This window comes from Leopardus geoffroyi, chromosome X, assembly GCF_018350155.1.
Source record: "Leopardus geoffroyi isolate Oge1 chromosome X, O.geoffroyi_Oge1_pat1.0, whole genome shotgun sequence".
Classification (NCBI taxonomy): Eukaryota; Metazoa; Chordata; class Mammalia; order Carnivora; family Felidae; genus Leopardus; species Leopardus geoffroyi.
This window is the reverse complement of record NC_059343.1, coordinates 91,078,800-91,102,836: the sequence shown is the minus strand read 5'-3', so window position 1 is coordinate 91,102,836 and position 24,037 is coordinate 91,078,800. Positions and strand designations below refer to the sequence as shown.

The window sequence follows — 24,037 nt, the reverse complement described above, 5'->3', positions numbered from 1 at the left end:
GAAACTCAGATTTTGTGCTTATTAGTCAAAATTTTAAATGAACTATTATAAATCTATTAAAAGGAAATCATGTCTCAAAAATTAAAAGGAAGTATGTGAATGTCTCATCAAGTAAAGAATATCAATAAAGAGATAGAAATTATTTTAAAAAGAACCAAATGGAAAATTTGGAGTTGAAAATTTCAATGACTGAAATAAAAAATTTACTGATGTAGTTTAACAGCAGATGTGAATGACAGAATTAAGAATCAGCAAACTTGAGGATAGATTAATTGAGATTATGTCCTCCAAGGACCAAGAAGAATGAAGAAAAATGAGCAGAACCTAAGAGACCTGTGGGACACCAGCAACTATACCAATATATATATAGTAGGAGTCCCAGGAGGAGAAGGTGGGGCAGCAGAAAGAATATTTGAAGGAATAATGGCTGAAAATGTCCCAAATTTGTTAAACAACAACAACAACAACAACAACAACAAAAACACATCGATCTACAACATCCAAGGGGCTCAGCTCAAAGTAGGATAAATTCAGAAGGATTTACACCTAGACACCTGATGGTCAAGTTGTTGAAAGCCAAAAACAAAGAGAATCTTGAATGCAGCATAGACAAGGGATCCTCAATAAGATTAACAGCTGATTTCTCATCAGAAACCATGGAGGCCAGAAGGGCAGTGGGATAAAATATTCAAAGTGCTGGAATAAATGGGTCGTCAACCAAGCATCCTATATCTAGCAAGACTGTCCTTCAGAAATGAAGGAAAAATTAGGACATTTCCAGATAAATGAAAACTGAGAGAATTTATTGCTACAGATCTGCTCTACAAGGAATACTAAAGGGAATCCTTCAGGCTGAAATGAAAGGACACTAGATAGTAACTTGAATGTACACAAAGAAATAGCACTGGTAAAGGTGACTACATAGATAAATATAAAAGATAGTGTAAAGGTATCCTTGTTTGTAACTTTTGTTCTATCTGATTTAAAAACCAGCTCAGGGGCGCCTGGGTAGTTCGGTCAGTTAAATGCCTGACTCTTGATTTTGGCTCAGGTCATGATCTCATAGTTGTGAGATTGAGCCCTGCATCAGGCTCCATGTGGGGTGTGGATCCTACTTAAGATTCTCCCTTTCCCTCTCCCTCTGCCCCTCCCCTGCTTGTGCTCTCTGTCTCTCTCTCATATCAATCAATCAATCAATCAATCAGTAAAATAAAACACAGCCAAGTGAAGCAATAATTATAAAACTGTTGATTGGCTTATCATGTACAAAGGTAATTTTAATGATGATAGTAGCTTAAAGGAGCAGGGTAGAGAACAGAGCTATAATGGAAGAGAGATTTTGTACACTGTTGACATTGGTCACTATTAATCTGAACTAGATTTTTAAAAATTAGATGTTAATTATAGCTCCCAAGGCAGCCATTGAGAAAATGGCTCAAGCTAGAGTAAAGAATTGGTAGTTAGCTTTAGAAATCTCATTGCTTTGCCATGCAGGTTAGATTCTGGGAGTGCAATTATAGATTCCTTATTTTCAAAGTGAAGTTTGATTTGAAAGTTTTTCATATGCTGTAAACAGGTTGAAGTGTATTGCCTACATAGCATATTTTGGGCTCTTTCCAGGTAAACCTTAATAAAATACTAAGAAAACTTCATACTTACCAATTCTCAGAACAATCTCATGAACTAAGAGTTTGTTCTTACCCAGTTTTTAAGATGGGAAAACTATAGCAAAGAGAATTTAAGCCTTGCCTGTTTCTTCTTAGCAGGATTTCTAACATTGTGAAAGTTGCGGTACTCAAGCTTTGGTTTTATAACTTAGTCCTCCCCTCTCCTAAAAGTGGTTAATGGCACATATTTATCTTTTGATATTAAAATTAATGTGTTTAAGGGGCACCTGGGTGGCTCAGTCATTTAGGCATTTGGCTTCAGCTCAGGTCACAATCTCACGGTTTGTGAGTTTGAGCCTGGTGTCTGTCTGCTGTCAACACGAAGCCCATGTCGGATCCTCTGTCCCCCTGTCTCTCTGCCTCTCCCCTGCTCACATTCCCTCTCTCTCTATATCAAAAATAAAAAAAAAATAAACACTTAATATATTTAAGGTGCACCTGGGTGGCTCGGTAGGTTACACGTCCGACTCTTGGTTTTGGCTCAGGTCATGATTTTGCACTTCGGGGGTTCAAGCCCTGCATTGGGCTCTGTGCTGATAGCATGGAGCCTGCTTGGGATTCTCTCTCTCCCTCTCTCTCTGCCCCTCCCATGCTCACGCTGTCTCTCTCTCAAAAGAAATAAATAAACTTAAAAAAATAAAATTAATATGTTTTAAGAATTTTATGACACCTCTCAAGGTTAACTGACAAGTTAAAAATCCCTCCCTGAGCTTGCTTCCCTCTCTTCTAGAACTAATTCAAAGAGACCTTCAGTCTGATGTGTAGCATCTGTCACAAAAAGTATATATCTATTGCCTAGAAAGTTGTTTTTTAGGGGCCCTTGGGTGGCTCAGTCATTTAAGTGGCTGACTTCGGCACAGGTCATGATTTCACGGTTTCTGAGTTCAAGCCCTGTGTCGGGCTCTGTGCTGACAGCTCAGAGCCTGGAGCCTGCTTCAGATTCTTTGTCTCCCCCTCTCTCTGCCCCTACCCCACTCACACACTCTCTCTCTCAAAAAATGAACATTCAAAAAATTCAAAGAAAGTGGCTTTTAGCTCAAGTAGAGGTCTTAAGAGACTGTGGGAAAAATTTTTTTCTTTTCTGAAATAAGTATAGCACATCAATTAAAAAAATGTTGAAGTGTTTTCACAGAAATTTTGAATTTTAGAAATAAATCATCTGTCAGTCTGCAAATTAAATGCATCCTTGAAAAAGTTAATGCAAATAAGTATTTGTTAAGAATTTACTATGACCAAGGCATTGCAGGAGATTCAAGGATGGGTAAGATGTTTTTCTTACCCTCATCAAGCCTTGTTATTAGGAAAAGTGTGAAGTGTTGTAATATTTAATTAATTTTATATTAATGCTGACTTCAAAAACAAGAAAGAACTGTAGAGTTGTAGTATAACCTAACCTCTTGGAATGTTCATAACCTAACTAACAAAGTACAGAATGGACTTACAGGTCTAGATGATAAATTCCGTTATAACTCACATTATAACACTGGTGACTTGTTCCTACTGGGAGAAAATCAGCTGTAACTGACTCGCTTTCAGTTCTGTTGGTTTGAGGAAAAAGTAATGTGGACGACACAATGACTCAAAGCTCCGAACAGTTTTGAATGGATCTGGAAGCGGCCACCAGTAGCAGGAAACCAGGAGTGCACTGCTTCTGGGGGGCTGGCTGTCGGGAGCTGGGGTGTCCAGCAGAAAAAGCGGGATTCCTTGTAAGTAGGAAGCTATCGAACCCGTGCTCTCAGAAGGGACTACCATCTTCTCTCCCCACCCCCCAAGGGATTTTAGTCTCCTTATTTAGCATTTGTTTACCAAGCTTAAAGGGAGTAGCTTAGCAATTTTGTAGTAATGTTTGGGCTTAGCAGCAAGCTGTGCGTGGTTGAGGAAGAGAGAAAGGAGGCAGTTCCAGTATACAGATAAAGAAGGTGCTGGTGTTACCTCCACAAGGCCAGAGCAACACCCTCGAGTGATGCGGCGGGTTGTTTATGATAGCACAATTCCTGTCTATAATATACTTGTAACAGTCTTTTATTTGCCCTCACAACAAACCCACTGTGCTATTTTAGGCAAATTAGTTCAGTTATAAATTAAGTTATTTTTTAAGTTATTTAATTTTTAAATTGGCAAGTCTTAATTAAATGAACTGTTCAAAGATGATTGACCTAGACATTAGTTACTTTGGGAATAATGAGATAGATACAGCTTCCCTGCCCTTACGAAGTTTATACTCTAGTAAAAGAGCTAAGTTATGCACTGAGATAACTGTAATACAAATAAGTTAACACCTTATAGAAGGACAAATAAACCCTACAGAGGTTAGAGAGTGAGGGGTGTGAATTGAAGATTTTAGCTAAGATGACTGAAGCGTCATCTGGTTCACAGACATACAGAGGTGAAAAGAAAAAGGAAATTTATAAACCACCTATATTCCCATGAAAAGTCTTGGCTTTACCAGAAAAAGCCTGCATCTTTTTGAGCATGGCTGTCTGGGGATAGGCAGTCATTGATCTTGGAGTGGCTCATGCTAATGAGAAGTTAATTTTCTAAACATCATGCCAGGGCAGGGGCAGAATCAATGGTAAAGAATCCTTCCAGGCCTGGGGTTTTAAGAGTAGGTCAAAAGGGACAGGATAATAGGTCAAATTAACTCAAAGATAGTCTGTGTCCCTAGATATGACAGACATTGTGCCAGGTACAGCTAATGTTATGGTCCCTTGCCCTCAAGCAGCTAGCTCACTGTCTGGCAGGAGAACCCAGAATGCTGGATCAATGGAAGAACCTATCCCTAAATCCCACTCCATAATCCCTAGGCCTTCTAAACTGGGTGGAGGGGAATATATCAGATAGAAGGGATACTTTAAAACTTTCTGGTCAGAAAATTGTGCCCCCAGGATGAACCTTTTTCAAAGAAATAGTATGTGCACATGGTATGAAATTCAGACATCACAAGGGGACAGTAACATGGAGCTCTCCCCCCCCCCCCCTCCGGCTTCCCAGTTCCCCTCCCCTGAGGCAATCACTGCTGCCACCAGTTTCTTCTGCATCTTTACAGAGATAGCCTATGCACGGACTAGCACGTATGCATATACACATACCCTTTTGTGTTGCACAAAGAGTAGCATAGTATACATACTTTTCTACACCTTTTTTTGCAGTTAAGAGTCAATCTTGGACATACTTCTATATCAGCACACCTAGAAATGCCTAGTTCTTCTATTTTCTCATTTAACTTTTAATTTTGAAATAATTATAGACTCATAGGCTGTTACAAAAATAGTACAGAGAGGGGTGCCTGGGTGGCTCGGTCAGTTGAGCATCCGACTTTGGCTCAGGCCATGATCTCACAGTTCATGGGTTTGAGCCCCACGTCAGGCTCTGTGCTGACAGCTCAGGGCCTTGAGCCTGCTTTGGATTCTGTGTCTCCCTCTCTCTCTCTGCCCCTCCCCAGCTTACACTCTGTCTCTCTGTCTCTTGCTCTCAAAAATAAATAAACGTTAAGAAAATAGTACAGAGAGAGCCCCATGTACCTATCACCAGCTTCCTCCACTAATGATATAACTATAGTATATTATCAATTTAAAAAAACTGATTGTCACAATATAATTAGACTACAGTGCCTCTTTTTTTCAATGCCTGCAAGATATTTCATTGTATGGATGTACCATTTAACCAGTGCCTTATTGATGGACATGTAGATTATGGCATTGTTGGTATAAAGACAGGAGACAGTAAATATCCATGTATTCAGGGCCGCTGCTAGCACATGTATTGCCTCTGTGTGAATTGCATGTCTGTCTCCCACATTGGATGGTAAGCTCCTTTGATAACAGAGACCTGATATTTTCATCTTTGTATCTTCTTTCCCTTCCCCTCCTCACTCCACTATTATCCACCTAGATGGAATATTGTTTTATATAAAAGTGTTGAGCAAATTTTTGTTAAAAATTTTTCTTAAGCCAAGGAAGTTAACAGGAGATTTTTTAATCTGCCTCTTGGTACTGCAGAAGGTGTCATAAAAGTTTTAAACCCAAATTATTTTGAATTAAAATACCTACACATCCCACATTTGTAGGAGAGAAAAAGAGTGTGTCATGAAGTCAGCCAACTAATAATGGGGTACTGCAATTTCAAAAACATAAAGGCATTATAATATTGAAAGGAAGAAAATAGAGTAGCTGCACTCCTTGAGAAATTATAAGCAGGTTATTGGGTTCTGTCTGGTTCCACTGAATATTAAAAAATAGCAATGAGAATAATCCCTGATAACGGCTTTTTAAAGAACTCATAATGGGTACAAAGGAAATATATGCTGTTATAGATAAAAGAGTTCATTTTTAAAGCTCTCTTAACAAAGAACCTATTTTATACGCTTATGTTTAATAAGTACAATTTTGAGAAGCTGCATAAACCTTATCCCCTAAAAATACCTAATTTCATCAGGTCTTAACTTCCTATGCCATTGGTTTAGAATGAAAATTGCCTGTTTTCACCACTGGCCTTTTCATTACTGTTAAGTGCCAGAAATATTTCAGGCAATGTTAATTACATTAATATTTCATTAAAACTTCCATCATTGGAGCCATACGTGTACATATCAGTGCTTCTATGAACACACAAAGAAGAACGGAAATGTATTTTTAAATCATCTTCTATTGTGTAGACTTTATATAAACAGTGTAACTAAATAAAATCAGCAGACCAGCCATACAACCTAATTGGCATAAACCTTCAACAAGTGACAAGTTAAAATAGATAACAGTATTTGCAGAATCACTGGATTCTGAAGATTATGTCCATGGCATAGGCAATAAATGGACTTGACATCTATGGTAGTTATGTTTGCTTGTGTATAAATTTAAGGCGGTAAGCCTTAGGGGTGTGCCAAATAAAACTGGGGGGGGGGGGAATGTCTTCAGATCTGAAGTTCACAGCAAATTATCAACTGAGAGAACTATCAACTGAGACAATTATCAACTGCTTTGCCAGCAGCACATAAATATTTTTTCATTACAGGGAGTGACTGTTACTGGAAGATAATTGAAGAAAACATTGGTTTTCCTTGATTATTTGCTGTGAATAATTTTTTATGTAACTGAATCAACAAACTACTGTGCGTTCATTATGAGAAAGAGCATTGTTATTTAGACGCTCTGTTATCCTGACGTTAACTATACTGGGTTTTTACCTGTATTCCAGGAAATAAAGCAAGTTGGATTGATTCCAGTAGGTTTTAATTTTCAGCTTTAGTGCTAAAATCAGATTGTGTGCAACTCTGAATCATGGTTCTATAAATTCTTGGCTATACTAAGTAAATTACGGTATATCTTCCAGTACAATTGTAAGAATGCTGTAACATGCAGGATCCTTTTCTTGAATGTTTTTATGATTAAAGATTAATTTCCTACTGCACGTGGCTGGATAGGTTCCCATTCAGCTAGTATTGAAGATCACTTGTCACCCACCACTTGAGTGCCATCTGTGTATTTGACAATTTACTGCAGACTAATAGGAGTATAAAGAATAGCTTGGTTTGGCAAGATTTCTTACAGGGATGAACAGGATGGTCACGTTTACCTTGTAAGTATGTGTGTTTATGCGCACACACATTTCATATTAATCTTGGCCTGTAAACTACTAGTATACTTATAATAATTTACCAACTTTCTTTTCGCGGAGACATACATAAGTAAACCATCTTTTCTACGTAATTAAGCAGGTGGCTGTTTCCGTGGCTAGGGGGTATATTTCAACTTTTAATATAAATGGACGTAATTACGTTTTACATATATACGTAATCACCCCTCATTATCCCTGCTTCTGAAAGGGACTTTAATGCAAATAGTGCAAAATAGTGACTTCGTTGCCCCTTTTTCTGGACTTTTTCCCACACTTTTTGTAAGCTGTCTATATGTCCCTTCCCTGTCATGCTCCATCTAGCACAGTTACCGCAGTGGGCATATCCTAAGCCAGTATGTGAAAAGAAGGGATATGGTCACATGGATATTTGGGAGTTGGGTATTCATGATTATACGTGAGAATGGCAGAGGCATATTAGTCGTACTAAAGTTGATGGACTGACTTATTAGGGAAGGATTTTGAATTCACAGGTGTTTTTTTTTTTTTTTTTTTTTTTGTTGTTGTTGTTGTTTTTTAAGTAGGCTCCACTCCCAGTGTGGGGCTTAAACTCATGACCCTGAGATCAAGAGTCAGATACTCTACCGACTGAGCAACTCAGGTGCCCCTAATTCATTGAAGATTTTGAATTATGTTTGAAATCATAGGGATGTGGAATTTTATTTGGGGGGAGTGATCTTATGATCTTATCTTATGATCTTCTAATCGGTGAAGATCATAAACAGAGTTGATTGAGTAGTTTTGTTCTGGAAACTATCAGGAAATGAAGATGTTTGAGAAATCTTGAATCATAGGTGGGTGGGGGGAGGCTTGGAATTAAAGCATCTGTTCATTCATTTTGACTTGATTTTTTGACTTATTGGGAAATACAGGCATAGGAGTTGTGTGGTTGAACCAGAATGAAAGAATGGTCACATTTGAAAACAGACTCATTGTTGAAGAGAAGATTGGAGTAGGTTAGCTTAGAGAGGACTCTGGTTTACATAAAGATTTGCTGTGAAGTTAGGTCTGAGATGAAAGAGTAGGTGCAAATAGTTGTGCAGGAACGAAATGGTATAGGTTGGCTTTTTACCGAATAACGTGGGTGGTGATCTAGAGGTTCATGTTAGGCTCACACTGTTCATCCAAAGAGAAGGGCTATGCCATTGCCCAATGGATTTTGAAGCGTTCTGTCAGCCATACACTGTTGAGGCCCTGCAGAGTAAGGTCTGTCTTTTTTCCTCCAGCTATACTTTGGAGATCTCTAGTTTTTTCTCAACTCCTGAGAGTGCACAATCTGATTCCTGAAATTCTGGTAGAGCTTGGGAGGAGAAATCAAGAACAGTGATGTTTGCTGGGCATTTCTGTGGGATATACCCTGCTGAGTGTTTTACACCCACTCTTCTTTCCCGTTTCTCCACCAAATCAAAAAGTCTTTTGTAAGGGTATATGTGCAGATGGATGGGTGAGTGGACATTGTGCTGAGAGAAGTCTCCCCGCTGTCAGAATCTTAGTCAACCAGAAGCAGTGGCGCTCCTTCAGCCCTGACCAGGAGCTTTCTAGCCTTCTCCCTTCCTTTTACTCTACCTTTGATGTGTACTATCTGGTGGCTACAAGGCACCGATCTTGAGCTAAAGTAATTTACCCCGTCATGGTCTAATACTTTCTTGCTTCCCTGAACTCCCACATTAAGTGGCCTTCTTCTGTGCCCCATCGCTTCTCATTCATAGCTATTTCTTCTCATTTGCTGTTTTATATTAAATTCTATTTATGTGTTTCTCTCCTTCACTTAAACTCTAAGCTTCTGATGAGTCGGGTTGGTCTTTTTCATTTCTGATCCCTAGTGCATAGCATATAGTAGAGAAGGTGCTTCATAATGGTTTGTTGCACTAAATTGACCCTATCATGTGTACTTTGGCTTCTTATCTGGCTTCTGCCTGTGGGATGGCCCCCACCTTCTATTGAGAAAGAATGGGGCAAGGAAAACCTCTTAGCTTTCTTTGTAGTCTCTCTTAATCCAGACAGCTGTATGCCCCAAAAACCTAATTCTGACGTGCCTCCAGACAACAGACTCTGTCCTCCAAGGGCATAGTATACCCAGCCCTAACCTGTACTACAGTGTCAGGTAGACTAGTAACTTGGAAGATCAAGATACAAGAACTGGTTGAGGGGAGGAATTCTGAGCAGCAGTATACATGCTAATTTCTTCCTCAGAAGGATGGTACTCAGGAAACCAGGGAGCCCCGGGTTACCTAAGGAGGTGTAACCGGCTCCAGATTGAAATTAGATCTAGTCCTGCTAATTGATGGTCGTTTGTATTCTCTCCAACTCCCAACAACAAGGTGGCCTCTCTTTTCCAGGGTTGGAGAGGAAACCAGAACGATTTGAAATTCTTACTCAGCTAGGTCCGCAGACATAGCCATTTTGCTGAAGTGGAAGATCCTCTGGTACAACAAGGCCTCCTCAGTCTCAGGCACATCAGATGCCTGCACAGTTAGGGTGTCTCTGCATTTTGATTTCCATGTGGGAAGAGCATTCCCAGAAGGAAAATTGACAGAACAGGAAGAGGTGGCTTATCCTTCATCCCCCTCTTTTGGAATTCTCTTATCTTTCTTAAACCTGCTACTTTCACAAAAAGGTAGGTTGTTCAAACTCACCTACCTGTGACTGACTTGAAAGCAGCAGGTCTCATAATTGAGGGAATTACTGGCAGTGAGGCCCTTGACTTTTCTAACCAGCCCTGTTTTTATAACCAATGGTTCTAAAATGCTGCTTGGCTATCCATTTGGATCTCAAGAAACTGCTAACTCATGAACATGATTTAGTATTGAAGGGCCTTGTATCCCTTCTTACCATCAAAGACAATGAAATATTCCAAAAAGAACTCTTGAACTGGTATTAAAATGCACTAGTAGCTTTTCTAGGATACTTGAGATAAACCTGATGATCTTTTACTAAGGTCTCCAGATTTTGGCCAATGAATTTATAAAACCAAAAGGATCTGGTAGAATGGAAAGAAAGAAAAGATGACCCTAAGTAACTTCTCATACATGCTTCTAAGTTTTTAGGGGTCATGTGCCCGTACAACCTTCATCATTCAGGGTGAGTCATAACCAGAGACTGTATGAGGGTATTGTGAAATTCTGTGTAGTTCTTGAGCCATACGGGTATTGGGTTCTTTTAAAAATAGACCATTTCCAGACAGTTAACTATATATTCTGGATTTCCTGGGGCAGCCCTGATTTCAGTTTGGCCCATTGTGTCCATAAGTATGGTCATACTCATTAGGCTGTACCAATTTTTCGTGTGAAAAATATAGATGCCAGACGTATAAGGACTTCCTTCTTGCCAAATGAGAAGAGTCCATCACAGCATAATCTTGTTCTTTCAGCTCTATCATTTTTACCGCCAGCGGTTTTCACCCACTGCTAGCAGTTGCTAGTTCTGTTCCCATCTTGTTTCCTTCCCTTACTTTAACCCTTCAGGAGTTAATTTACCTCTTTCCCTTTGGACTCTCTTTCCTCTGGAGTCCAGCGAATGGTGTATCCTTACACTCTCATTAAGCTACTTGTATCGTGGCATTTGGGTGCTACCCTTTGGGGGAAATAACACTCTTTTCATTCTTTCCAGGGCATTCTTGGAGGTTGAAAACTGTGCTCATCTTCACAGGCCTCCAAAACAGATTCAGTAAGAAGAAGCACCGCTACCATTTATTGAGTGTTTACTGTATACTAGAACTTGAGTATTTTTTTTAATCTCACTTTATCCTTTACAACCTGTGAGGATGGCATTAGTCCTTCCTCACAGATAAGGAAACATGCTTAGAGAAGTTACGTAAGCTGTCCAAGATCTCTCCTTAGTAGCCTCTATTTGGAAATCCTTGCTACATTCCAGATAAAATATTAGTTGTGTGCATACCAGACTCAGAATTGTGGATGACCTGGCCAAGCATTCCAACCCCATGTTAGAAAAGAACCTCTACCTTTATACTTCCCACTACCAGGAAATGTATATTTCTGTACTCTTGATAGTTGAATTTTTATACATTCTTCTTATATAGCAGTGGTCCTCAAACTTGAGCATGCACAAAAATCACCTGGATGGCTTGTAAAAATGCAGATTGCTGGCCTCACTCCCAGAGCTCCTGATTCAGTAAGTCTGGGGTGGGCCCTGAGAATTGGAACCTCCAGCTAGTTCCCAGGTGACCTCAATGCTGGAGGTCCAGGGAACACACTTAGAGGATCATTGTAATAGGCTGCTTTTTATTAAACAAATTATTATTCGGCATTTACTCTGTCCTAGGCACTGTGGTAAGCAGTGGGAATATAATAACAGAAATGGCAGACAGGGTCTTTGTTCTCATTAGGCTTATAGTCTAGTGGGGGAAACAGATGACTAATTTTATTGGGGGTAAGTAAACAGGGTTCAACACAGTAACAGAGTTGCTCTCCTCTACTTTACATAGGTTGAGAGAAAGTCACTTTGAGAAAGTGCTATTTAGTCTAAGACTTAAAGGATGTGAAGAGTTCGCTATGGCTTTCAGCATTGGTTTTCTCAGCTCCAACCTCTGTTGCTGGCACTGGTGATGACCACCCTGGGAGAACCCCACGAATTCCAGACTGACCTCTGGGCAGTGCATTCCTTGGGCACTTTCTGTGGCCTTGCTCAAGCTCGATTCCATACTTGCTCTATGACTGTTTCCCTCCTCTTCACCTCAGCCTCCCCCCACCAACACCCAATAAAGATACGGGGGTCAGAGGAATTTGAAGGGTAGGCTAATTTTGTCTTCTGGCTCCACCTAGGTCACATTCCTTGGTATCCGATGGCTTGGGAAGAATATATACCAAGGATTGGGCCTGTGAACCTACCATTCATGGTCACTGCCTTCACCTTGTAACGATTAGTGACATTTTAGGTTTCTGCCTTATTTGCCAGTTGGCAGATTTGCTCGGAAAGGAGTGGCAGTATAGGAATCCACACAACTCCCTTGCTACCCTGATGCTGGGTTTCTTTAAAGAGAACTCCCAGATTCTTGTGGTCTAAGAGGATGCTTTCTGCTTTCCAAAAGGCTAACAGAGCAACACAAAACCAAACCTTGCTTCTAGTTGTTGACCAAACCTGGAAAAATTCTAGGCATTTGACCATGACTATGCTCCCAGCTCTCCTTATCTCTTGCTCTAGATTTTTAGCCCTGAAATTGGATGATTTACCGTGTTTTGTTTTGTGTGTGTGTGTGTGTGTGTGTGTGTGTGTGTGTGTGTGTGTGTTTGTGTGTTTTTTGTGTGTTTTTGTTTTGTTTTTTGCTCTGGATATGCCCTGTCAATTTTTAACTAGCTTTTTTTTTTTTTAATGTTTTTATTTATTTTTGAGGAGTGGGGGAGGCAGAGAGAGAGGGAGACAGCTTTTTTTTTTTTAATGTTTTTATTTATTTTTGAGGAGTGGGGGAGGCAGAGAGAGAGGGAGACACAGAGCAGTCTCCTGGCTTTGAGCTGTCAGCATAGAGCCTGATGTGGGGCTCAAACCCACAAACACAAGATCATGACCTGAGACGAAGTCAGATGCTTAACTGAGCCACCCAGGTGCCCCAAGATTTAACTAGCTTTTGCTTAGAACCTTCTCCCTCTGGAACCATTTCCTTGATGTCCAATTTTGCTCTGTTTTGATTAAACATTTCCTCTGGTATTCTGTTCCTATAGAAGTAAAGGGACTCTTACCAGGTATTTCTGTGCGTATTTTCAGGCAGAGCATTTCTTTTGGGGATAAGAGACTTCCTTAGTCACCTCTCTATAAAATCCCTGAACCCGAGGTTGTTTATCATATGGGGAATACTGGAAATTGACTTTTCTGGTTGCTGAGGATATCCTGAGTTTACCTAAGAAATCGTTTAAAACAGTCATCCAGTGCAGGAATACCCACCTGCACCTAGGGGCCAGATGTAACTACTTCTCCCCAGATTGAGAATCACCCTTTCCCTGCGTCTTCAGAATTTCTTACTGTTTATCTGGTTCCTGATGGTATAGAGTGGAGCAGCATTTTTTTGTTAGCTCATATATCAACCACAAGAATGGCTGAAATAACACAAAAAGGAAATGGTGCATAAGCTCACTTTTATCTGAAGACGATAAACCTTTTCTGTGGCTTTGGAGTCAGATAGCCCTGGGTGATAATGTCAGGTCCGCCCCATTCTAGCAGTGTCTTAGGCTTAAGTAAACCAGCCTCTCAGCCTGTTTTCTCATCTGTAAATGCCTTTTGAAAACAGTGTCCTTGTGAAGAGTAAAATGCTGTTTTATTCCTGTTTGCCCCTAGTATGCTCTCCCTGCATGTCGGCTCTTACTTCCCTCCTAAATGTTCTTAAAGTCCTGAACCACTTGACTGAGCAAGGCGCAGTCCCTCATGGTGCACCTGTCAGCACCAGAATCTCACATTTCCCGAGAAATGGAGTCCATTCACGAGCCACCTGTGAAATTATAATACTTACTATAGCAAATTATCACACTAAATTATAATACTCAAGTATTCCTGCCTCTCCTGGGTATCCAAAGAAGGGATTTAACAGTTATTGAGGGGCTACTTAATAGAGGTCTCATTGGTCAAAATGATAACAATAATTATACCTTTATTGTTACAGCATTATCATACTTGGCAGCTTCAGGACCTTTTAAAGGGCTAGTGTCTTTGGATTCCTGTGGCAGTCCTTGAAGCAGACAGCACACTCGTCCCCATGCTGCATATCCTTGTCTAAAGCTGAGGGAATTGGATGAGTCCTTCCAGGCCTTTAGATTAATGGATGGTGGAGTTGAGCCTCGGCCCTGTGTCTTTGGACATCCCATCACTATTTCTATGCCCTCCCCGCCCTATTCCAGCACTTTTATCCTATGATACCACACTGATTGGAACTCTGAGGTCCTAGTACATGATTTATCCGATCACTAGAATTCTAAGAATAAAACATGTCTTAGGTTTCCTCCTGATTTTATCCCTGAGACATTTATCTTCCTACGATTTCTCTCTAAAGTATGAGTTTTAAACTCTACGTAGAGGCCCAAGAAAGCCGTTCATGCCTTTGATATCGATTCTGTGTGTCACGGTTAGATGCCCACAACACACTTAAAAACACTATTTGTGGGGCTCAGACCCACAACAACAGTCCCTTTTAGTGTGATCCTCATTAGATCTTTTAAATTATTTCCTTAATTCACCAAACATATATTTAGCCCTTACTATGTGCCAGGGGCTAGGGATACAGCCATGCAAAAGACAATCTGCCCCCTTGGAGCTTACAGTCTAGTAGGTCGACAGGAAACAAATAGTGGCATGCACTGTGAAGAAAAAGAAAACACCTTAAAATTTTTGCTCAAACCATGAGATTGTAATAGTTACAGGTGACCCCCGGTAGACTGTCTGAAAGAATCAGTTATTTGGAAAATGGCCTCAGAAAGGAATATTGCCTCTGACGCCCCTTAGCAGTTTCTCCTGTTCATTCTTCGGACTAAGACCTTGCTTTTGTGTATGGTTGTGAGTAACCCTGGTAGAGCTGGGCTGTAAGCACATGGCCAAGTACTTAAAGACAGATGGTAGAGGAAGGCCATTGAGGTATAAAACACCTCCGGGAGAAGCAGTCTCACAACAAACACTTTGAGAGTTGTGTTCATCTTTTATTTTTTAAACGTAATGTTTTGCCTTTATAGGGTGTTACATGAAAACATTGAAAATAGATAGATTTTTAAATATTTTTCAACTATGCTCTGTTTAAGCACACACAGTATAGGGGCACCTGGGTGGCTCAGTCAGTTAAGCATCTGATTTTGCCTCAGGTCATGATCTCACAGTTTGTGAGTTTGAGCCCCGCATCCGGCTCTGTGCTGACAGCTAGGAGCCTGGAGCCTGCTTCGGATTCTGTGTCTCCCTCTCTCTTTGCCCCTCCCCCACTTGTGCTCTGTCTCTGTCTATGAAAAATAAACGTTAAGAAAAAAGAAAAAAAAGAAAACGGTATAAAAAAGCAGCCTCCTCAGATGCTTCTTGTTTTATGGCATAAGACTGTAGAATAAGTTTTTGGGGTTTTTTTTTGGGCATAAGTGTTTCAAAAGTTTTGAAGAACAGGGAGTCTGCAAGTTGGAAGGAGGCCATTCTTACCATGAGGCAAATATACTTGAGTTTAATTTTTAAACTATAACTGCCGTTTGACCTTAAATTAAGACAGTCTGTTTCCATTGTGGTGTTTTACTGGTTTAACAATGAGAACATTTAAAGCAGCTGCCACCAATTAAAATGATTCATAAATGCTGGTTGTAAATAAATATTCTTGAAGTTTTAACTCAATCAAGTCAAAATTTTTTTAAGTGGCACTGTCGTTCTGGAAAGCAATTTGATAAAATGCGTCAAGAGCTTTAAAAAATGTTCATACACTTTGATCTGGTAATTACGTTCTTAAAAAAAAACACCTTATCCTTAAAAAATAAATCTAAGATCTGGATAAACTTTAATGCACAGAGATGTTCCCTACACTTTTAACAAGGAAATGATTGTCTAGATTATGGTACACCCATATGATGAAATATCATGGAGCCATTAAAATATTTTTGAAGAATCTTAAGCATGTAAGATAATGTTCATGCAATTCAGTTGAAAAACAAACTATCCGAAAATATACAGTATGGCATTAGCTATGTGAACCCATTTTCATAGAAAATGACTATCAGGAAATGTAAATTTTCATTTTCTTTGGGTTTGAGATTATGTGTGATTTTTATTTTCTCCTTTCTACTTTTCCATATTCTTCAACATGTTCTTATAGTGAACATGCCTTACATTTGTAGTAATTAAAAAATGTTATAGAAGTGTTTTGATCCTTTCAGTGGGATGCTTTAATACCCAGTCCATTTATATGATCATGACATAATTCTTTGCAGATTTTCATCTTTACAGCACTTCTTCTTTCTAGTGTTTCATGTTTGAACCTTCTGTTTCTTTTAATTTTTATGATATACACAGTGTCAACAATTGTATTTATGCTTGTGCTAGTTTCCAGGTGTTCCTCTTTAAAGCCAGTAATTCAGTTCCCAGTTGGAATACTATTTTTCAGGTGGTTTATATCAAACAATACACACACATTCATAGAATGTGATAAACAGAGGTGGCCCTGGGGCCACACCACAATACCAGGCTCCAAATCCTGACCCCACCACTTAGTAGCTACGGAACTACTGACAAGTTAATTGCCCCCTCTGATCCCCAGTTTATCTGTAAAATGGAGGGTAATACTAGTATCTTCCTCATAGGGTTGTGGTAGGGATTTCAAAGAATTCTCACATGTAAACACTTGAGAAAGACCTGCCACATAATAAATGCTTGGTAAAAGTTAGCTATTTTTAGTAGTGTGTGTGTGTGCACGTGCACACACACATATATAACCACATACGTATTGTCGTGATCACTTGCAAAATACTGCTTTTTATCTGGCTTTTATTCCTTTATACAGTTGTGATTTCAAAATTTTAATCTAATTGTCTCATTCGTAGGTAGTCAGAGTTCGTTTTCCTGTTTTGCTTTGAAATTATTTTTTAAAGCTCCATAGAAATCTTATTGATTTGTCTTGCAATCACATTTTCCTTTTCCATATTTGGAATTGATGATCATTCATGTGGGCTGGATGGAATGAAGGTTGGCTTTGTTCTAGGTATAAAAGAACTTCCATTTACATACAGATAGTTGATGTACTCATTAACAGTTATTCTCATTGGTTGAATTATTTACCTTCCTTATTAAACACCACCTTAGAGAAGGAGGGGATGGGCAATTAAGTAGGAGCTACCCGGAAGTAATAAAACTACATTTGTTTCATTGGAAACTCTATAATCCAGATGTCTCTAATTCATAAAGATTTTTTTTAATGTTTATTTTTGATAGACAGAGCACAAGTCGGGGAGGGGCAGAAGAGAAGCAGACACAGAATTTGAAGCAGGCTCCAGGCTCCGAGTGGTCAGCACAGAACCCAATGCGGGGCTCGAACTCACAAACCACGAGATCATGACCTGAGCCGAAGTCAGAGTCTTAATCGACTGAGCCACCCAGGTGCTCCTGGATGTCTCTAATTCAAATTGATCCTCTCATATTTGGGCTGAAAAGAGAGCTGCCTTTTAGGGAATCATGCATTGGGCTAGACACGTATATTATGTAATTTTGTAGTCCATATGAGAACTATTTTATTATAAGTAGAACAGTCATTCGGCAATTTTGTTGTCGTATGCTACAAAATGAGAAATGTATTCCTATAGATAACTTGGATTTAAGTGATTAACTGTTCCTTATAGCTAATTACAATAATGTTGCCATTGCTCGGTTTCATTTCTTTAAATTAAGAAAAAATTTTTTAATGTTTTTAATGTTATTTTTGAGACAGAGACAGAGCATGAACGGCGGGGGGGTGGGGGTGGGCAGAGAGAGAGGGAGACACAGAATCGAAAGCAGGCTCCAGGCTCTGAGCTGTCAGCACAGAGCCCAATGCAGGGCTTGAACTCATGGACACTCACGGACCCTCACGGACTGTGAGATCATGACCTGAGCCAAAGTCGGTTGCTTAACCGACTGAACCACCCAGGCGCCCCTCGGTTTCATTTCTTTAAAGAAGAGGTGCTTCTGTGGCATGTTTACATTGGCAGAATGAGGAAAGATGCTGGGCGAGTTTGAAAGCATTAAGCTGGTCACTGAAGAACTGTTTTCAGATAAAAAGATTTTTCATCAGTCTAGCAGTAATCAGTGGAGACATGTAGAGTCCAGAGATCTGCATCTTTAACTGGAAATTTGGTTAGTGTTTAATGTCAAGAAGGGGTGGGAGAGGTAAGCCCGATGAGAAATTACATTTTCCCTGGTCTTTGGTTCTACAGCTGTATAGAAACACTGGATTGAGCGTGAGGTTCCATAGGTGATTTTTAGATCTGGAAGTAGAGACAGCTCAAATAAAATACTTTATATCTGTCATATTTATCTGAAGAGCAAAGGCTTGGGGTATTTTTGCTGGTTTTAAAGAAGAGGACTAGGTAGGCTCAAGGGGAAAAAATTAGCTTTCAGAGATGAGCATGTTCAGTGGCTCACGCAGGTGGCAAACTTTCTTTCTCGTATTGCTGTAATGAGGCTGAGTAGGTCACCATCATTTCCAGACCCTGTGCACCACCTTTGGCTAATCTGTAGTCTTCCATGTACCTAGAAGTTCAGCTGGAGGCTTTTTAAACAGAGTATTTAAATATACAGAGGAAGTTGTTGTACTGGCGCTCTTTGGTAGGGCTGCTGTGTTCCTTCTTATCTTCCCAGGGAGTTTGGTCTCTTTGTTTAGCTTCTGTTTCATTTGTTTACAAAGTTCTAGGCTTTGAAGTAGGCAGTTCTATAGGACTACCTAAAGAGAAGTGTAAGGCAAGAAGGTCAACAATTATTCTTCTCATTTCACTACCTCATTACCTCGGTTTCTCAGCCAGTGCCATTCATGGATTTTGCTTTTTTTCTCACAGGCTCTGCCCTGGCTCCCGTACTGCTATCCTAATTTTCTGTGAAACCTTCTGTTATTTTGCACCTCCCAAACTAGAAGCTAGCTCAATTTCCTTTCTGAACATCGAGCTATCATGATGTTGCCTGATGTGTTGGTTTTAAAATAATTTTTGATGTAATTTCATGGCACACACCACATGATTTTTCTGTTTGCTCCACCATAAAAGAAGTTGGCGTATTTGAGTTCCTTGTTCTTAGGTGACTGCTATTCTATAGATATGGCTTTGTGATTGCAAGAGTTGTACTGTTAAGACTATGATAAACTTGGTGTTATCTAGTACAGTAGTGAGGTAAATAGCTGTGCCATTAAATTGTTTAAATCATCATAGCTGAAAAAATAGCCCTGTGAATATAGCAATAACAAAACAAACATACATCAGACATCATTCGTGATTATTAATAACTTCCTCAAGACTTTTTAGGTGTTGTAAATAAGGCTGTTCAAATTGCATTGACTTTTTTTTTTCCATTTTAACTTGTATGGAGGGAGAATAAGAGGAGCAAGCTATTTTTGGCATCGACTTAGAAATACCAGTGTGACTGTTAACTGACACTTGCGTCAAGTTCAGTTTCAACCTGACTGCCTTGATTTTTTCTTTATTTCATTACTCTGGATTTTAGAGCTCTTGAGTTGATATTTTTTAAGATTGACATCTGTAACCTTTTGGTTCCGAGCAGTGCGTTGCCCCTGAAATTGGTTGAGTCACTTCATATTCTTCTAAGAGTTCACCACCTGTTATAGCTGAAGGGATCTGTCCCTTTTACTTTCTGCTTCCCAATCCATTTTCCTGTTTACTGTGGACTTTATTTGTGGGAGGCTTTTTTCCACATTTAATATGTGAAGCCTATCACAGAGTTTGACCCTTAAAGTGACTCAGTTTTAAAAGTCTTCGGGGGCACCTGGGTGGCTTAGTCAGTTTAAGCATTGGACTTGGGCTCATGTCATGATCTCATGGCTCGTGAGTTCAAGCCCCACATTGGGCTCTTTGCTACATCAGCGTGAAGCCTGCTTTGGATCTTCTGTCTCTCTCCCTCTCCCTCTCCCTCTCCCTCTCCCTCCCTCCCTCTCTCTCTCTCTCTCTCTCTGTCTCTCTCTCTCCCCTCCTCTCCTCACATGCACACATGTGCACACTCCTCTCATAAGTAAACATTATTTAAAAAATTAAAACAATAAAAGGTTTTGGGAGTTCCACTTCAGTGCAAGAAGTTGTAACTGGTATAAGACTTGTTCCCTTCTGCCTCACGTACCCTGTAAACCACCAGGAACTGGACAGAAGATATTAAACAACTGTTCTCAGATGTTGGGCAACAGGTACCACAGAACTGAGAAAAAGGGAACAAATGAAATGAACCCTACAGTCACTCTGGCTTTTTCCCTACAGGCAGTTTCTGGACCATAGCATTGTAAGAGGGAACCCAAGCAGAGCCTGCAGTGTTGTTGAATTGATGAGACAGAGATAGAACTCCGGGAGGTCTAGGTGGCAGGAATTTGTAGAGCAGAGGACTGGGGGTGGGGGCCCGCTCAGAAATAGCTCCAGAAATCTGCATAAATGTTCCCTTTATCTTTGGCTGAATATGAATTTGTGCATGTGTTGGGAGAACCACCATGGGGCTGGGCAAAAAACAATTGCTCAGGAGCTAGAAGTTGAAAATTTACTGGAGCTCATACAGGACTGAGAAATATTTGAATTCTTACAGCAAGAGGTAGGAGACCTTGTTGAACACCCAGAGTATTAAACAGAGACCCCAGGAAGGTCATACGTTAGTAATAGGGTGAATGTTAGCCCTAAAGTAAAGGGTACTCGGAACCCAAACTAACAAAACTTCAAGCCAAGCTTTGAAAAATAATTAGCTACAAATAATTTAGATGCATGACAAAACAGACTTCATTCTTTGAAGCAAGACAGTAAAATCAAAACACTCAAAAATATAATGATTATAATATCAGATATCCCAAAAATTATTAGACAGTCCAAGAAGCACTAAAAATGTGACCCGTAATCAGGAAGAAGTCAGTCAATAGTAACAGAACTGAAAATGATGGTTATAGAATTAGCAGATGAGGAATTTAAAACCGCTATGAAACTATGTTCAACAATTGAAAGAAAAGCTTGAATATAATGAGGAAAGAAATTGAAGACCTATAAAGAACCAAATAGAAATTCTAAAGCTGAAAAGTATAGTATATGAAATGAGAAAGTCACTGGATGAATAGCAGATTAGATTGCACTCTGGAAGAAATGATCAATGAATTTGAAGATCTAACAATAGAACTTATCCAATCTAAAACAGACGATGGAAAAAAAAAACAAAGAAAAAGAGTTTCAGCAAACTGTGGGACAATGTCAAGTAGACTAGTATACATGTAATTGGATTTCCAGAAGGAAAGGAGAGAGAAGGATAGGTATAAAAAAAGTAGTTGAAGAAATGATGGCTAAAATACTCCCACAGATCCAAGAAGCTCAATGAACTCTAAGTGGGGTAACCACAAAGGAAACCACACTAAGGCTATTATAATTGAGTAATGAAAACTAGTGTTAGAGGGAGCATTTGAAAAGAAGAGGAAAAAAGAGACATATTACATGCAGGAGAACAAAGATAAGAGATCCTGTATACCTCATCAGAAACAATGCAAGCAAGAAGACAGTGGAAGGACATCTGTAAGGTGCTAAAAGAACAAAAGTACTGTCAACCTCAACTCCTGTCTCCAATGAAAATAAAAAATTAAAGCAAAAAGAAACGAAGGTGAAATATATTTTTTTCAGACAAACAAAAACTGAAAGAATTGTCACCAGCAGACCTGAACTACAAGAAATATTAAGGGAGGTTCTCCAGGATGAAGGAAAATGATTCCAGATGGCAATCTGGATCTCTGCAGAGTAATGAAGAGTGCCAGATAAGTGCAGTAAGTGTGGGGTAATTAAATAAAGACTTTTTTCCTCATTTTAAAATGTCTTTAAAAGTTAAGTGATTGTTAAAGCAAAATTAATAATCTGTTGTGTAATTTATTTATAAGGTATATAGATCTAAAAGGTATGATAATAGTCACAAGGGATGGAAGGAATGAAATGGAAGTATGCTGCTAAGGTCCTTATGTTAAAAGGGGAGCAAGGAAAAGATGGGGAATGTAAAAACAAAAATATAAATATGGTAGACTTAAAACACAGTCATATCAAAGTTACATTAAATATAAGTAGTTCAAATACTTATGCAAAATGCAAGACCCAACTATGTATTATCTATAAGAAACCAACTTTATGATTAAAGACACAGGTTAAAAATAAACAGATGGAAAAAAGATATGCAACTGCTAGTTATAAGAAAGTTGGAGTGACTGTGTCAATATGAGACAAATTAGACTTCATGACAAGCAGTTTTACCAGGGAGAAGGAGGGACATTTCATCATGGTAAAGTGGTTAGTTCATCAAGAACACAGCACAATACTAAATATGTGTGCTCCTAACAAAGCTTCAAAAGACGTGAAGGAAAAAAAAAAAGATACAACTGAAAGTATAAATACACAAATCTACAATTAGATTTGGATATTTCAGTGCCCTTAACTCAGTAATTGATTGAATATGTAGACCAAAAAAAAAAAAAAAATCAATGAGGAGTTAGAAAACCTGACCAACACTACTATACCTAATCAACTGTACCTAATTGACATTTATGAAACACTGGAGCTAAAACTACCAGAATGCATTTTCTTTTCAGATTCACATAGTGCATTTACTAAAATAGACCACATTCTGGGCCATAAAACAAGCCTCGGTCTATTTAGAATAATTGAAGTAACACAAAGTATATTTTCTGACCAAAATGGAATTAAATGAGAAGTCACTACCAAAAGAATAGCTGGGAAATTCTCAAATATTAGGAAATTACACAGTACACCCTAAATAAACCATGGATCAAGGAAGAAATTATAAAAGAAATTAGAAAATATTTTGAACTGAATGATAATGAAAACACAACATTAAAATTTGTAGGATGTAGCTTGCACAGTGCTTATTGGGAAATATATAGCTTTAAAATAAGATCTAAAATCAATAATCTAATAGTCCACCTTAAGAAGCAAGAAAATGAGGAGCAAATTAAACCATAAAAGGAATAAAATATTAGAAGAGTAGAAATCAATAAAATAAAATATTAACAATAGAGAAAAATCCATGAAACCAATAGCTAGCTGTTTGAAAAGATCGATAAAATTGATAAACCTGTAGCTAGACTGATACGAAAAAGATAAAAGCACAAATTACTAATATCAGGAAGGGAAGAATAGACATCACTATAGATCCTACAGACATGAAAAGGATAAAGGAATGTTGTGAATAAGTTTATGCCAATAAATTCTACAACTTAGATGAAATTGAAGAATTCCTTAAAGGATACAAATTACCAAAATTGACTCAAATAGAACTAGAAAATCTGAATGGCCTTATTATCTATTAAAGAAGTCGAGTTTGTAATTAAAAATCATGCCATAATTAAAATCTAAGCTCCAATGACTTTAATGTGAATTCTATCAGATATTTAAGGAACAAACCAAACTTGTAGAAAATAGAGGAGGACAAAATTCTTCCCAACTCATTCTATGAAGTTGGCATCACCATGATATCAAAAACTGAGAAAGCTATTACAAGAAAAGAAAACCACAGACCAGTATTCCTTATGTTTATACACACAAAAATCCACCACCAAATATTAACAAATTTAAAAAATGAACCTCACAGTATACACAAAAAATAACTCATAATGGATCATAAACCTAAATGTAAAAGCTGAAATTACCAAACTTCTAGAAGAGAATAGGATAAAATCCCCATGACCTTTGGATAAAGATTCCTCTATCAGACACAAAACATGAACCAATAAACAAAAATCCATTAAATTAAACTAAATTAAAATTGTGTGCTCTTCAAAAGACACCGTTAAGAAAATTAAACGGCAAAACACAGATGAGGAAAATATGTTTGTAATAGACATTTGTGATAAAGCGTGGTATTCAAAACATACTTTTTAAAAACCTACAACTCCTGTAAAAAGAAGACAATCCAATTTAATTTAAAAATGAGTCAGGGGTGCCTGGGTGGCTCAGTCAGTTAAGCTTCCTGACTCTGGCTCAGATCATGTTCTCATGGCTCATGAGTTCGAGCCTCAGGTTGGGCTCTGCGCTGACAGCTCCGAGCCTGGAGCCTGCTTCACATTCTGTGTCTGCCTCTCT

The 24,037-nt window shown here is 38.8% G+C and overlaps 1 protein-coding gene across 2 annotated transcripts in view; it reads left to right on the top strand.

The window, feature by feature from the left end:
• AMMECR1 (AMMECR nuclear protein 1) overlaps nt 1-24,037 on the top strand; it is a 112,773-nt gene that overhangs the window by 18,490 nt on the left and 70,246 nt on the right. The window lies entirely within an intron of this gene.